Source organism: Nyctereutes procyonoides, unplaced genomic scaffold (assembly GCF_905146905.1).
Source record: "Nyctereutes procyonoides isolate TBG_1078 unplaced genomic scaffold, NYPRO_anot_genome, whole genome shotgun sequence".
NCBI lineage: Eukaryota > Metazoa > Chordata > Mammalia > Carnivora > Canidae > Nyctereutes > Nyctereutes procyonoides.
In genome coordinates, this window is record NW_026575117.1 from 16,811,542 (window position 1) to 16,824,597 (window position 13,056).

The following is a 13,056-nucleotide window of genomic DNA, read 5'->3' on the forward strand; positions in this document are numbered from 1 at the left end:
AAATAAATAAAGATTTTCTCAAACAATAAGTGATAGAATTAACTATAAGCAGAACTTTTCTTCAAAACAAAACTTTTGACACAGAATGAAAATGATACAGACTAGAGACATGAATCCACAAAAAGAAAGAGCAAGCATTGTATGATAAAGGTAAAATAAAATATTTCAGACTTTTGGAGAAGATGGTGGAGTAGGAGGATCCTAAACTCACCTCATTAGATAGAACTAGATCACACTCACATTACTCTAAATAACCCCAAAATGACCCTAAGACTAACAAAACAAATTCCACAACTAAATGTAGAGAAGAGGTCATGTTCCAGAGGGTGGGAAGGGTAGAGACATGGTCTGGAACTAAACAGACTCATGAGTCTCTCCTTGAGAGGCAGGGAGTCACAGTGCAGAGAGGGAAGAAAAACCAACCCCGCACACACACCAGGGATCCCACTTGAGGAAGATGAATTCTCATAACATTTGTTTTTGAAAACCAGAGGGGCTGAATTTTATGAGTTCTTACAACCAGCATGAATTAAAAACTGTAATTTAAAAAATCCAGCAGGGCTGGCTGGGGTAGAGCCAAGGAGGGGAAGAGCAAATTGAGTTCCTGCCCTTCAAGATATAGCACAACAAACAAACCTTGCAGATACAGCACAGAAGTGACACTGAAAGCTGCCTGCGGTGGACTGGAGGGAGAGTCAGTTGAACAGATCTCCCTGGAGAAATTCTTCAGGAATGAAGGAACTAGCAGGTATCATTTCTGTTCCCTACCCACCCCCCACCATAAACACAACTGTAGGATTCACTACCTAACTTCCTAGCATTGCTACCTCTCCCACACTGTGCCTCCACCAATCCACCCCTCCAGATAGTCTGCCTCAGTCCTGGCACTGCAGAGCCCCTCCCTCAGAAGACCCTGGTGTGCAGAGCTTGCTAGAACCACTGCTTTGCACTTCCAGGGATCCATCCCTCCACAGGCCCACTTTAGTTCTAGCATTTCCAGGCTTCTCAGGAAGAGGACTGGGAACACTCAAAGCTTGCTAGTACCACTGCCCTGCCCCTTAGCATTGTATGTCAGAAGATCCACCCTCTCCAATACTCTCTTAGGTAAAATCCACCTAGGGTGGTGCCACAGACCTAGAAGTGTGCTAGCAATAGTGAAAGTGGCCAGAACAACTCTAAAGCAACTCCTATTCCAGAGAGAGGGAAACATAATGACATATACCAGTCAGACAGAGGCCCCAGCAGTGGGCTGGTCACAGACAACTGATCTGACTGCAGACTCTGCCCTTCAATAAAAGCCTCTCCAGAAACAACATAGGGAAAGTGCCCAGCAGTTTGGTGCTACTATGTCTTAGGCAAATGCCTGGTCTGACTCAACTTAAGGCCAAGGCATCAATAGACTGGGCCAATAACATCAAAGGACCCAAACATCCAAAATAAGCAAAAAAGTTCATTGAAGCAAACTGGACTAAAGGAAAAAAGCAGCTCAGCCTCATCAGCAGGGTACACACAGCACACATAAGAGACTCCCATGAAGATCCAGGTTCTGTGAGCAGAGGACGCTGCGTAGCAGGACACTATAGGACGTATTCTTCATAAGGTATTATTTTCAAGTGCATAAGACATAGCTATCTTTCATAAAAAACACAAATACAGAGAGTGGGGTGTCTGGGTGGCTCAGCTGGTTGAATGTCAAACTCTTGGTTTTAATACAGGTCATGATCTTGGAGTTGTGGCATTGAGCCCTGCATCGGGTTCTGCACGCAGCACAAGGTATGTCTGGGATACTTTCCCTCTCCTTCTCCTTCACCCTCCCCCTCTGCTTCTCCCACTACCTTCAAATAAAAAAAATCGTAAAAAAATAAACACAAAGAGAGTTAGACAAAATAAAAGATAGAGGTATATGTCCAAATAAAGAAACAGGACAAAATCACAGCAAGAGAATGGAGATAAGTAATATCATAAAGACACTCACTAAAATTGAGAAAAGGTAGAGGACATCAGTGAGAACCTTATCAATGAGAAAAAAAAGAACCAGAGATGAAGAACACAATAAATTAAATTAAAATCATTAGATGGAATAAGATGTCGGCTCAGGAAAGCAGAAAAATAAATCAGCACCTGGAGAAGAGAAAGTAATCAAGCTTGGGAGAGAGAAAAAATTATGAAAAATAAGTAGACTTAATGAATTCATTGAGACCACAACTGTAATAACATTTGCATTAAAGGGATCCTAGAAGGAAAAGGGAAAGTAAAGGGGGCAGAAAATTTGAAGGAACAGGAGATGAAATCTTTCTAAATCTGAGGAAGGAAATAGAAATCAAGATCCAGGAGGCACAGAGATCCTCAACAAAATCAACTCAAGGAAGTCCATACCAAGACAAATACTAATTAAGATGGCATAGAGTAGTTTTTAAGAGAGAATTTTAAAAACAGCAGTTACATACAGGGGAACTGCATAAGGCTATTAGCTGATTACTCAGCAGAATCTTTGAAGTCCAGAAGGGAGTGGCATGGTATATTTAAAGTGCTGAAAGGAAAAACTCTGCAGCCATTACTTTCTGGCCAATAATGCTATCATTCAAAATAGAGATAAAGAGTTTCCCAGACAAACAAAAGTTAAAGGAATTCGTGACCACTAAAATAGCCCTACAAAAAATCTTAAATGTTGAAGTGGACTCTGAGTGGAAAAAAAAGACCATAGCAAGAGTAAAGAAAGCAGGAAGCAAAACAGCAGTAAAGAAGAAAAATGAAAATCAGTAAAATGACTCAAGAAATTAAACTATAACACCATGTAACTAGAACATGGGGAGGAAAAGAGTAAAGAATGGGTTCAAACCTAAGTGACTGTCAACACAGATTATTATATACAGATTATACTATATACAAACCAAATGGTAGCCACAAATCAAAAATCAGCAATAGATAAGAAATAAAGAGAAAGGAATAAAAGTATATCACTGAGGAAAGCCAACTAATTTGAGAAAAGAAAGCGAGAGAAGGAAAGAAGGGAAAAACTACAAAAACAAGCATAAAAGAAGTAATGAAATGGTAATAAGTATATACCAAGCAATAATTACTTTAAACATTAATGGATGAAATGCTCCAATCAAAAGACATAGGATAACTGAATGGATAAAAAACTGAAACCCATCTATATGCTGCTCACAAGAGACTCATTTCAGACCTAAAGTCACATACAGTTTGAAAATGAGGGGATGGAGAAACATTTATCATGCAAATGAATCTGAAAGTCAGTTTAGCAATACTTATATCAGACAGTTTAGACTTTAAAACAAAGACTGTAACAGGATACAGTTAATGATTATACAATTTTATTTTATTAAAATTCAACAAGATAGAACAATTATAAATATTTATAAACCCAACAGGGTAGCACCAAAATACTTAGGCAGTTAATAAATAGATAGTAATACAACATTACTCAGGAACTTTCACACCTGGCTTCCAAAAATGGACAAATTATCCAAACTGAAAATCAACAAGGAAACAGTGGCTTTGAATGACACGTAAGACCAGATGGATTTAACAGATATATTCAGAACACTCTATCCTAAAACAGTAAAATATACATTCTTTTCAAGTGCACGTGAAACATTCTCCAGAATATATCATATATTAGGCCACAAAACAAGTCTGAACAAATTCAAAAAGATTGAGGTCATTGCATAAATGATTCTGACCACAACGCTATGAAACTGGAAGTCAACCATAAGATAAAAAAAAAAATCTAAAATGAGCACAAGTGCATGAAAGCTAAGCAACATGCTACTAAACAATGAATGGGTCAACCAAGAAACCAAAGAAGAAATCAAAACATATTAAGACAAATGAAAATGAAATCAAGATGGTCCAAAATCTTCAAGATGCAGCAAAAGCTGTTCTAACAGGGAAGTTTACAGCAATACAGATCTAACTCAAGAAGCAAGAAAAGTCTCAAATAAACTATCGTTCCATCTATTGAGGCTAAAAAAAAGAACAAAGTCCAAAGCCAGCAGAAGGAAGGAAATAATAAAGATTGGAGCAGAAATAAACAAAATAGAAGCCCAAAATACAATAGAACATATTTAAGAAACCAGGAGCTGATTCTCAGAAAATATCAACAAAAATGATAAACTGTTAGCAAGAATCATTAAAAAAGAGAGAGAAGCTTTGAATTAACAAAATCAGATATGAAGAAGGGGAAATAACTAACATTATAGAAATATGAAGGATTATAGGGATATTGTAAAAAACTGAACACCAACAAATTGGACAACCTAGAAGAAATGAATAAATTCCCGGAAACATATAACATCTCAAAATGAATCAGGAAGATAGAGAAAATTTGAACACACAAATTATCAGCAATGAAACTGAATCTGTAATAAAAACAAACATCAAAATAATAATAATAACATTATTAATAATAATAATGATTAATAATAACCTATCAGCAAACAAAACTCCAGGGCAGGACAGCTTCAAGGGTGAATTCTACCAAGTATTTAAAGAAGAGTTAATATCTTCCATTCTCAAATTATTCCAAAATATAGAAGAAGAAGGAAAATTTCTAAATTCATCCTATGAGGCTTACATTATCTTGATACCAAAACCATATAAAGATACTACAAAAAGAGAACTACAGGCCAATATCTCTGATGAACATAGATGCAAGAATGTTTAAAAATAGTATTAAATTGAATAAACAATACAGTAAAAATTATTCATCACAATCAGGTGGGATTTATTCACAGAATGCATCATATTTGTAAATCAATCAATGTGATACATCACATCAATGAGAAAGGATAAAAACCATATGATCATTTCAAGAGATGCATAGAAAGTATTTGATAAAGTACAGCATCCATTCATGATAAAAGCCCTCTGCAAAATATGTTTAGAGGGAACATACTTTAACATAATAAAGATCTTTTTTTTAAGATTTTATTTATTTATTCATGATAGTCACACAGAGAGAGACAGAGAGGCAGAGACACAAGCAGAGGGAGAAGCAGGCTCCATGCACCGGGAGCCCGACGTGGGATTCGATCCCGGGTCTCCAGGATCGCGCCCTGGGCCAAAGGCAGGCGCCAAACCGCTGCGCCACCCAGGGATCCCCATAATAAAGATCTTATATGAAAATCCCACAGGCAATGTCATATGCAATGGTGAAAAACTAAGAGCTTTCCCCCTAAGATCAGGAACAAGACAAGGAAGTCCAATTCTCACCACTTTCATTCAACATAGTATTAGAAGTCCTAGCCACAGCAATCAGATAGAAAAAAGGGATAAAATGCATCCAAATCTACTAAGAAGTAAAACTTTTACTCTTTCAGATGACATAATACTATATATAGAAAACTCCAAAGACTCCATCAAAGAACTACTAGAATTGGAAAAAAAATGTATTCAGGAAAGTTGCAGGATACAAAATCAATGCACAGAAGTTCATTGCATTTCTATACACTAATAATGAAGCAACAGAAGGTGAAATTAAGAAAGCAATTCCATTTACAATTATACTAAAAATAATAAAATATCTAAGAATAATCATAACCAAGGAGGTGAAAGACTTGTGCTCTGAAAACTATAAAACACTGATGAAAGAATTTGAAGAAGACACAAATAAATGGAAAGATATTCCATGACCATGGATTGGAAAAATAAATATTGTTAAAATATCCATACTGGGACACCTGGGTGGCTTAGTGGTTGAACGTCTGCCTTCAGCTCAGGGTGTGATCCCAGGGTCGGGGTCAAGTCTCATAATGGGCTCCTTGCAGGGAGCCTGCTTCTCCCTCTGCCTATGTCTCTGTCTCTCTCTCTGACTCACATGAATAAATAAATAGAATCTTTTTTAAGATTTATTTATTTATTCATGATAGAGAGAGATAGAGAGAGAGAGACAGAGAGAGAGAGAGAGAGAGAGAGAGAGACACTAAATAAATAGAATCTTAGGGGCAGCCCTGGTGGCTCAGCGGTTTAGCGCTGCTTTCAGCCCAGGGCGTGATCCTGGAGACCCGGGATCGAGTCCCACATTCAGCTCCCTACATGCAGCCTGCTTCTCCCTCTGCCTGTGTCTCTGCCCTTCTCTCTGTGTGTCTCTCATGAATAAATAAATAAATTAAATCTTAAAAAAAAAGAATCTTGAAAAAAAAATGTCCATACTACCCAAAGCAATCTACAGATTTAATGCAATCTCTATCAAAATACCAACAGCATTTGCCACGAAACTACAACAAATACTCCTACAATTTGTATGGAATCATAGAAGACACAAATAGTCAAAACAATCTTGAAAAAGAAATCAACAGGAGCGAGTGGGTGGCACAGCCAGTTAAGCCTCCAGCTCTTGGTTTTTGCTGAGGTCATATCTCAGGGTTGTGAGACTGAACCGCATGTCAGGCTCTGCACTCAACACAGAATCAACTTGGGATTCTCTCTCCCTCTCCCTCTGATACCCCAGCCCTATTTCTCTAAAATAAATAAATAAATCTTTAAAAAAGGACATCAACAAGGCTAGAGGTATCACAATACCAGATTTCAAGTCATACTACAAAACTGCAGTACTCAAGAATACTGGCACAGGGACACTTGGTTGGCTCAGTCAGTTAAGTGGCTGCCTTCAGCTCAGGTCATGAGTTCAGTGAGGTCATATGATCGAGGCCCATGTTGGGCTCTTTGCTTAGCAAGGAGTCTGCTTCTCTCTCTCCCTTTGCCACTTCCCCTGCTCTCTCTCTCCCCCACCCCCTGTCTATCTGTCTCTCTCAAAGGAATACATGAAAAAGTCTTAAGAGTAGTGGCAAAAAAATAGACATACAGATCAACATAACAGAATAGAAAGCCAAGAAAAAAGCCTTACAAAAGAGGCAAGTATATGTAATGGGAAGAAGACAGTCTCTTCAATAAATGGACTGGACACAAAAATAAATGCAAAACAGATTAAAGACCTAAATGTGAGACCACAAAAATCCTTGAAGAGGTATATCTCCTGAGGCAAGGGAAATAAAAGCAAAAATAAACTATTGGGACTACATCAAAATAAAAAGCTTCTACACAGTAAAGAAAATAATCAACAAAACTAACAGATAAACAACTGAATGAGAGAAGATATTTGCAAGTGACATATCTCATAAGGGTTAGTGTCCAAAACATATAAAGAACTTCTAAAACTCAACACCTGAAACCAACTAAACAAATTTAAAAATGGGCTGAAGATGTGAACAGACATTTCTCCAAAGAAGATTTATGGGTGACCAACATATGAAAAGATGCTCATCAGGGAAATACACCTTCATCAGGGAAATACAAATCAAAACTACAGTGAGGTATGACATCACATCAGTCAGAATGGCTAAAAATTAACAACACAAGAATTAGCAGGTGTTGGCAAGGATGTGGAGAAAGGGGAACCCTCTTGCACTGTTGGCAGGAATGCAAACTGGTGTATGCACTGTGGACCATAGTACAGAGGTCCTCAAAAAGCTAAAAATAGAACTATCCTACAATCCAGTGTAATAACACCACTGGATATATACCCAAAGAATATGAAAACACTAATTCAAAAAGACTTATACACCCCATGGATATTGCAGCCCTATTTGCAATATCCTATTACAGAAACAGTCCATGTATCTATGATAGAGGAATGGATAAAAAGTAGGTCATATATACAATATATTACTCAGCCATAAAAAAGAATGAAATATTGTGATTTGCAACAACACAAATGTAGCTACAGGGTATAATTCTAAGCTAAACATGTCAGAAAAGGCAAGTACCATATGATTCATATGTGAAATTTAAGAAAGAAAACAAATGAGAAAAGGGATGAAAGCAAATGAGAAAGGGGATGAAAAATAAAGACAAACCAGGAAATAGTCTCTTAACTCTAGAGAACAAACTGACAGGTATCAAAGCGGAGGTGGCTGGAAGGATGGGTGAAATAAGTGATGGGAATTAAGGAGTACACTTGATGAACATTGAGCAATGTATAGAATTGTTGAATCATTATATTGTATGCCTGAAACTAATATAACATTGTATGTTAAGTGTACTGGTATTAAAATTCAAAGCCAAAATTTAATAGAGTTTGATAAATAAATAATAAAATATTTTATTTTTAAGATTATTAATAATAAAATATCACTGTTGGTTTAAACTAGTGTAGTAGCGTTTTCCTAAATATATAAATATACTCTATTATATACATATATTTTTATACATTTGTAAGTATATGTAAATATAATTAATTACGTGTAATTTATATATTTTTATTTTAGATGCTATTATATATATAATATATAACAGAAAGAAAAAGGAATAAGAACATAATTAATAAAGTATACCAAGGTACACTTGAATGATTATAGTATATGGATGATTATGTCTTTCCTAGGACAGAGTTTATGGTCATTTCCTCTCAAAACTGCCAAGTCTGTGCATATACACTTCATCTTTTCACTGTCCACTTGTATGTCAGGTGCCAATTATTATTTTGAAGATTTGGCTAGAAATTCCTTTACAAATAATTATTTCACATGCATTATCTGAGAATCATCAGCATACCTAGCTCAAATATCTCTTTTTTAGCATTCTCCTAAATTCCTTAGTCCTCTTGGTAAATATCATAGAATTTAACTTTTAATACGAAATAACTATCCAAGAAGTCCTTGTCATACAATTGAAAATCCACATTATTTTGGTCAGATTCTCATATCACATCATTTGGAATCATCCTTTAGTGTCCTTATACTGGTTTCTAAAGGCCCTGGGCACTACTCAACTCTGTAATGCCTATGAAAGATTGATTTGATTTGTCCTCCTGCTCATATCATTTGAGTAGTAACAATGCAGTGATCAAGAGTGAAATCTACATCTTTAATTTTCAATAATCCATGTGCTTCCACTTCCTAAATGTTCATTGCCAGTAAATGAAATGAGTGTAGCCCTAACAATTTTTTTTTTTTTTTTTTTTTTACAATTTAGATCAGACTCAAAAATACCTCAGCCTGGAACTCCTGCCCTTCAGCTCATTTTACATTGAAGGCCATTATTCTATATGAACCTGCGATGCTGCAGAAGATACAAGACTCCCAGATCAAAGACAATGTGATTTATTTTTCACAGTAGCTCACAGCATGAGCTTCATGTTCACACTGACTCCCCTTGTGCCCTAATTCTCACAGAGGCAACAATGAGAAGCCGACTTTTCTATAGTAGGATGTGGCACCTATTATAAGATAATAGGCCATTTGATCAAATCCATATTGTTAAACATATCTTCATACAGTAGCTTTCATGAAAAATCACCATCGTTCATATTATAACTAGATTATCTATTGTGCTAAGCCAGCAGTTTCTCATCTTTCCCACCCAGTCTCTCACTACCTTAAGTGAAATATATGGAAACCTCACAGGAAAGTTCTTATCTCTCTATATGAAATTTTATCCTAAAAATCCTCCATTAAATCAGCACTTCGATAATTCAACCAACTGTTCTTTATTTTTAAGAGATTTTTTCTCAATATATCCTTACCATTCTATCTATGTGTAAGAGGCCATTGAAAAGTCAGGAATTTAACTGGTCAATAAAAGCAATTTACACAATTCATCCCAAGATGTAGAGTCTCCCAGTGAAGGTCATAAGCTTCATAAGATTTGTGTATGTATGGCCCACTCATTTAAAAGAGATCAAAGGGGAAAAACTAGAAAATCATACAACAGAGGAGAAAAAAGTGATGAGATTAAAAGTGTCTCCACAGACCCAACTCGTGTCTGCTTCTGCATATTACATTTAAGTTAATCTGTATTAATTGCCTATTTCTGTGTATCTCCTGTGACTTTCTGAATTATCATATATTCAAAGTTTCAACTTAGTAGTAGTATGTTGTCATGCTAACTGATGCTGTGATTTCAGATACAGACTTCTGTGGATTTTGATTGTTGCCTACTTCTTACACGATAGGCAAGTTACCTTACAACATCTTTTAGGGAATTACAATACCAGCAATGATTCAGATGGGATAGTGTGAACTAGAATGAAGACAAGTAGAACTGCAATAAAGAGATTCCAGGCTTGAGTTTGATGCTGCTAAATGTCTAAGAAAAATTAGACTGCTCAGGATAGATTTTTTTTTCCAGAATAGAATCTATTTGAGTGATATATGTTCTTGGCATTTATGATATCTCATTGTGGATTAATCAACTAGGATAAATTTAGAATAGCATGTTAGAAATGCAAACAAATGTTAGAATCCGAAAATTGAGAAAAATGATGTTAATTTTATACCTCAAGATTCTGGAAAAGGACAAATACGAGGATTGGAGCAACCCAAAGTAGTATGTGAAAATGTTCAATGTAAGGTTAAAAAGCATGAGGTCAATAAAAGATTCGAGGCCTTTGGAAAGCTAAGAAAAGAAGTTAAGAGTGGATAAAGACTGGAAAATACATCAAAAGTAAATTTCAGAAGATTTTTAAGGCAGTAAAAATAGTCTGCATAATACTACAATGGTGGTACTTGTCATTATACATTCCTCCAAAACCATCAGATGCATAACACCAAGAATAAACCTTAATATAAGCTAGGGGCTTTGGGTCATTATGATGTATCAATGTTGGTTCATCAATTATAATAATTATACTACTCTGGTGGGGGATGTTGGTAAAGGGGGAGGCGATGCATGTGAGGGAAAGGGGTATATGGAAAATCTCTGTACTTTTCTCTTAATTTTTCTATGAACCTAAAACTACTCTTAAAAATAAAATATTTTTAAAAATGACTAGGATTTTAGAAATTATAAACACATAAATTTTTCCAGAGGGATAGAAAACCTGCTCTAAATGCCTATTACTTTGGCCCTCTTAGACCTAGAAACTGCTGTTCCAGTGGTCCAGTAGTCACAGATTCCAACATTAGGGGGGACAGACAATGGATCACACCTCTCAATGGCAGGAGTCAACATGACTGGAATGACCAAGAATTTGTGGCAATATTAAAACTGCTGCAGAAATTATATTTTGGTCTTCTGTTGAAACATATTCAACAATTTATTTAGAAATAAAGAGGACATATAGAAATAGATTCAGTTAGGGAGCAGGGAACTAGCTATGAATTTATTGTTATAGTCCATGCAGAGTAGTGATAATGAAAATAAGGATGGTAAATGAGGATGGTTAAGTGGCAATCATGTGGATATTGAGGAGGTACATTCACAGAATTTGGTAATTTATTGTACAATAGAGGGGGTGTAATTGAGAGATCAAAATCTGAGTAAAGTGGAATGAATGTGGTGTCTTTCATTAATCTTGATGCACTATGCAAAATGAGACACGATTTGAAGGAAGGAAGCTACATAATGAGTCAGTAATGTGTATGCTTAGTGTGAAATGGCTTTGATAAATCTAGATGAAAAATGTTTAGTGGAAAACTGAAAAAAGTAGACTTAGAACTCAATAGTTACATATTTACATTTAGGAGTCATCGGTGTTTAGGATGTAAGTAAATTTGTGTAAGATTTATCTTGATGAGGATATGTTATGGGGACAAAATAAGATTGAGACTAAAAAACCAAAAAGTTTTACTTTAAAAAATTTTTTTTTACCCAAAATCTTTTACTTTTTTAAAAGTATGACAAGAAAAAAAATATCCACTGATAGAAACTGAGAAGAAATTAAGCAAAAGAGGAGAGAGGTGTCCTCAGGACACCAGGACAGCCAGGACAGGAGAGACTGAGAAGAGGCAAATGACTGTTCATGCTGAACTTTTTAATTTGTAAGGTGTAAAGTACTTTGGCTGGCTCCCTTAAGATTTTAAAACTAGGCTCCTTAAAGTTGTAAATAAAAGGAGCAAATATCAACAAGCAGTACAAGAAATTAACTTTATTGTTCTTCCTTTTTCTCTAAGATTCATCTTTTCTGCCATTATTTAAATTGGACTTAAAGACAGCATTTTCTTCCCCTTAGCAATCTGTTCCACGCCTGTAAATCAGAGACTTTTCTTACTGTATTGCACACAGTTGAAATTTTACTAAGCTTTACTAAAATTTGTGGATTAGGAAAGGGTAAATAGGTACAGTTTATGATAAGCAATTAGTTAATCTTTTAGTTTACAGCTCACAACATGACAACTTTTCTGCTTAAGACTCTATGTGCTTTTGTGTAGCAGAAAATAATTTAATTCCCAATAATAGAAACAATTTTAAATACATCCTTATCCTCAAAACCTCAGAGGTCTTCTACTTCTGCCTAAGACCCATCTTCCAAAACCAGATTTCCCATATGTGGCTCAACTTAATGATCAACAGTGATGATTGCTACGTCAGAGTAACTTCAATAAGCCAAGTTGTAGAAGGAGCCACGATGTCCTTTGACAGATGAATGGATAAAGAAGATGTGGTACACACACACACACACACACACACACACACACACACACAATGGAGTATTATGCAGCCATCAGAAAGGATGGGTACCTACCATTTACTTCAATGTGGATGGAACTGGAGGGTATTATACTGAGTGAAATGAGTCAGTCGGAGAAAGACAATTATCATATGGTTTCACTCATATGTGGAATATAAGAAATAGTGGAAGGGATTATAAGGGAAAGGAGGGAAAAACTGAGTGGGGAAATATTAGAAAGGGAGACAAACCATGGGAGACTCCTAATTCTGAGAAACAAACAAAGGGTTGTGGAAGGGGAGGTCGGTGGGGGAATGGGGTAACTGGGTAATGAGCCCTGAGGAGGGTACTTGAAGGGATGAGCATTGGGTGTTATACTATATGTTGGTAAATGGAATTTAAATATATATTTTTTAAGGAATAAGCCTACTCAAAACAGCACTCTGTTAACCTGTATTCCAAGCACTCTGCTTCCTCAGAATCTCTTATCATAAAAAGTATCCTATAAATCTGTGTTTATAACATCAAATTAAAGATGGCTTGACTGGGCAGTCTGGGTGGCTCAGCAGTTTAGCGCTGCCTTCAGTCTAGGGTGTGATCCTGGAGACCCGGGATCGAGTCCCACATCAGGCTCCCTGCATGGAGCC

At 36.1% G+C, this 13,056-nt stretch overlaps 1 long non-coding RNA gene across 1 annotated transcript; it reads left to right on the forward strand.

Annotated features, from left to right (window-relative positions):
- The first annotated feature begins 624 nt into the window (after positions 1-624).
- Positions 625-10,642, forward strand: LOC129515265 (uncharacterized). The gene is made up of 3 exons (XR_008665545.1): positions 625-748; positions 1,716-1,773; positions 8,995-10,642. It is a non-coding gene; the product is annotated as an uncharacterized LOC129515265 (long non-coding RNA).
- The last annotated feature ends 2,414 nt before the right edge of the window (positions 10,643-13,056 follow it).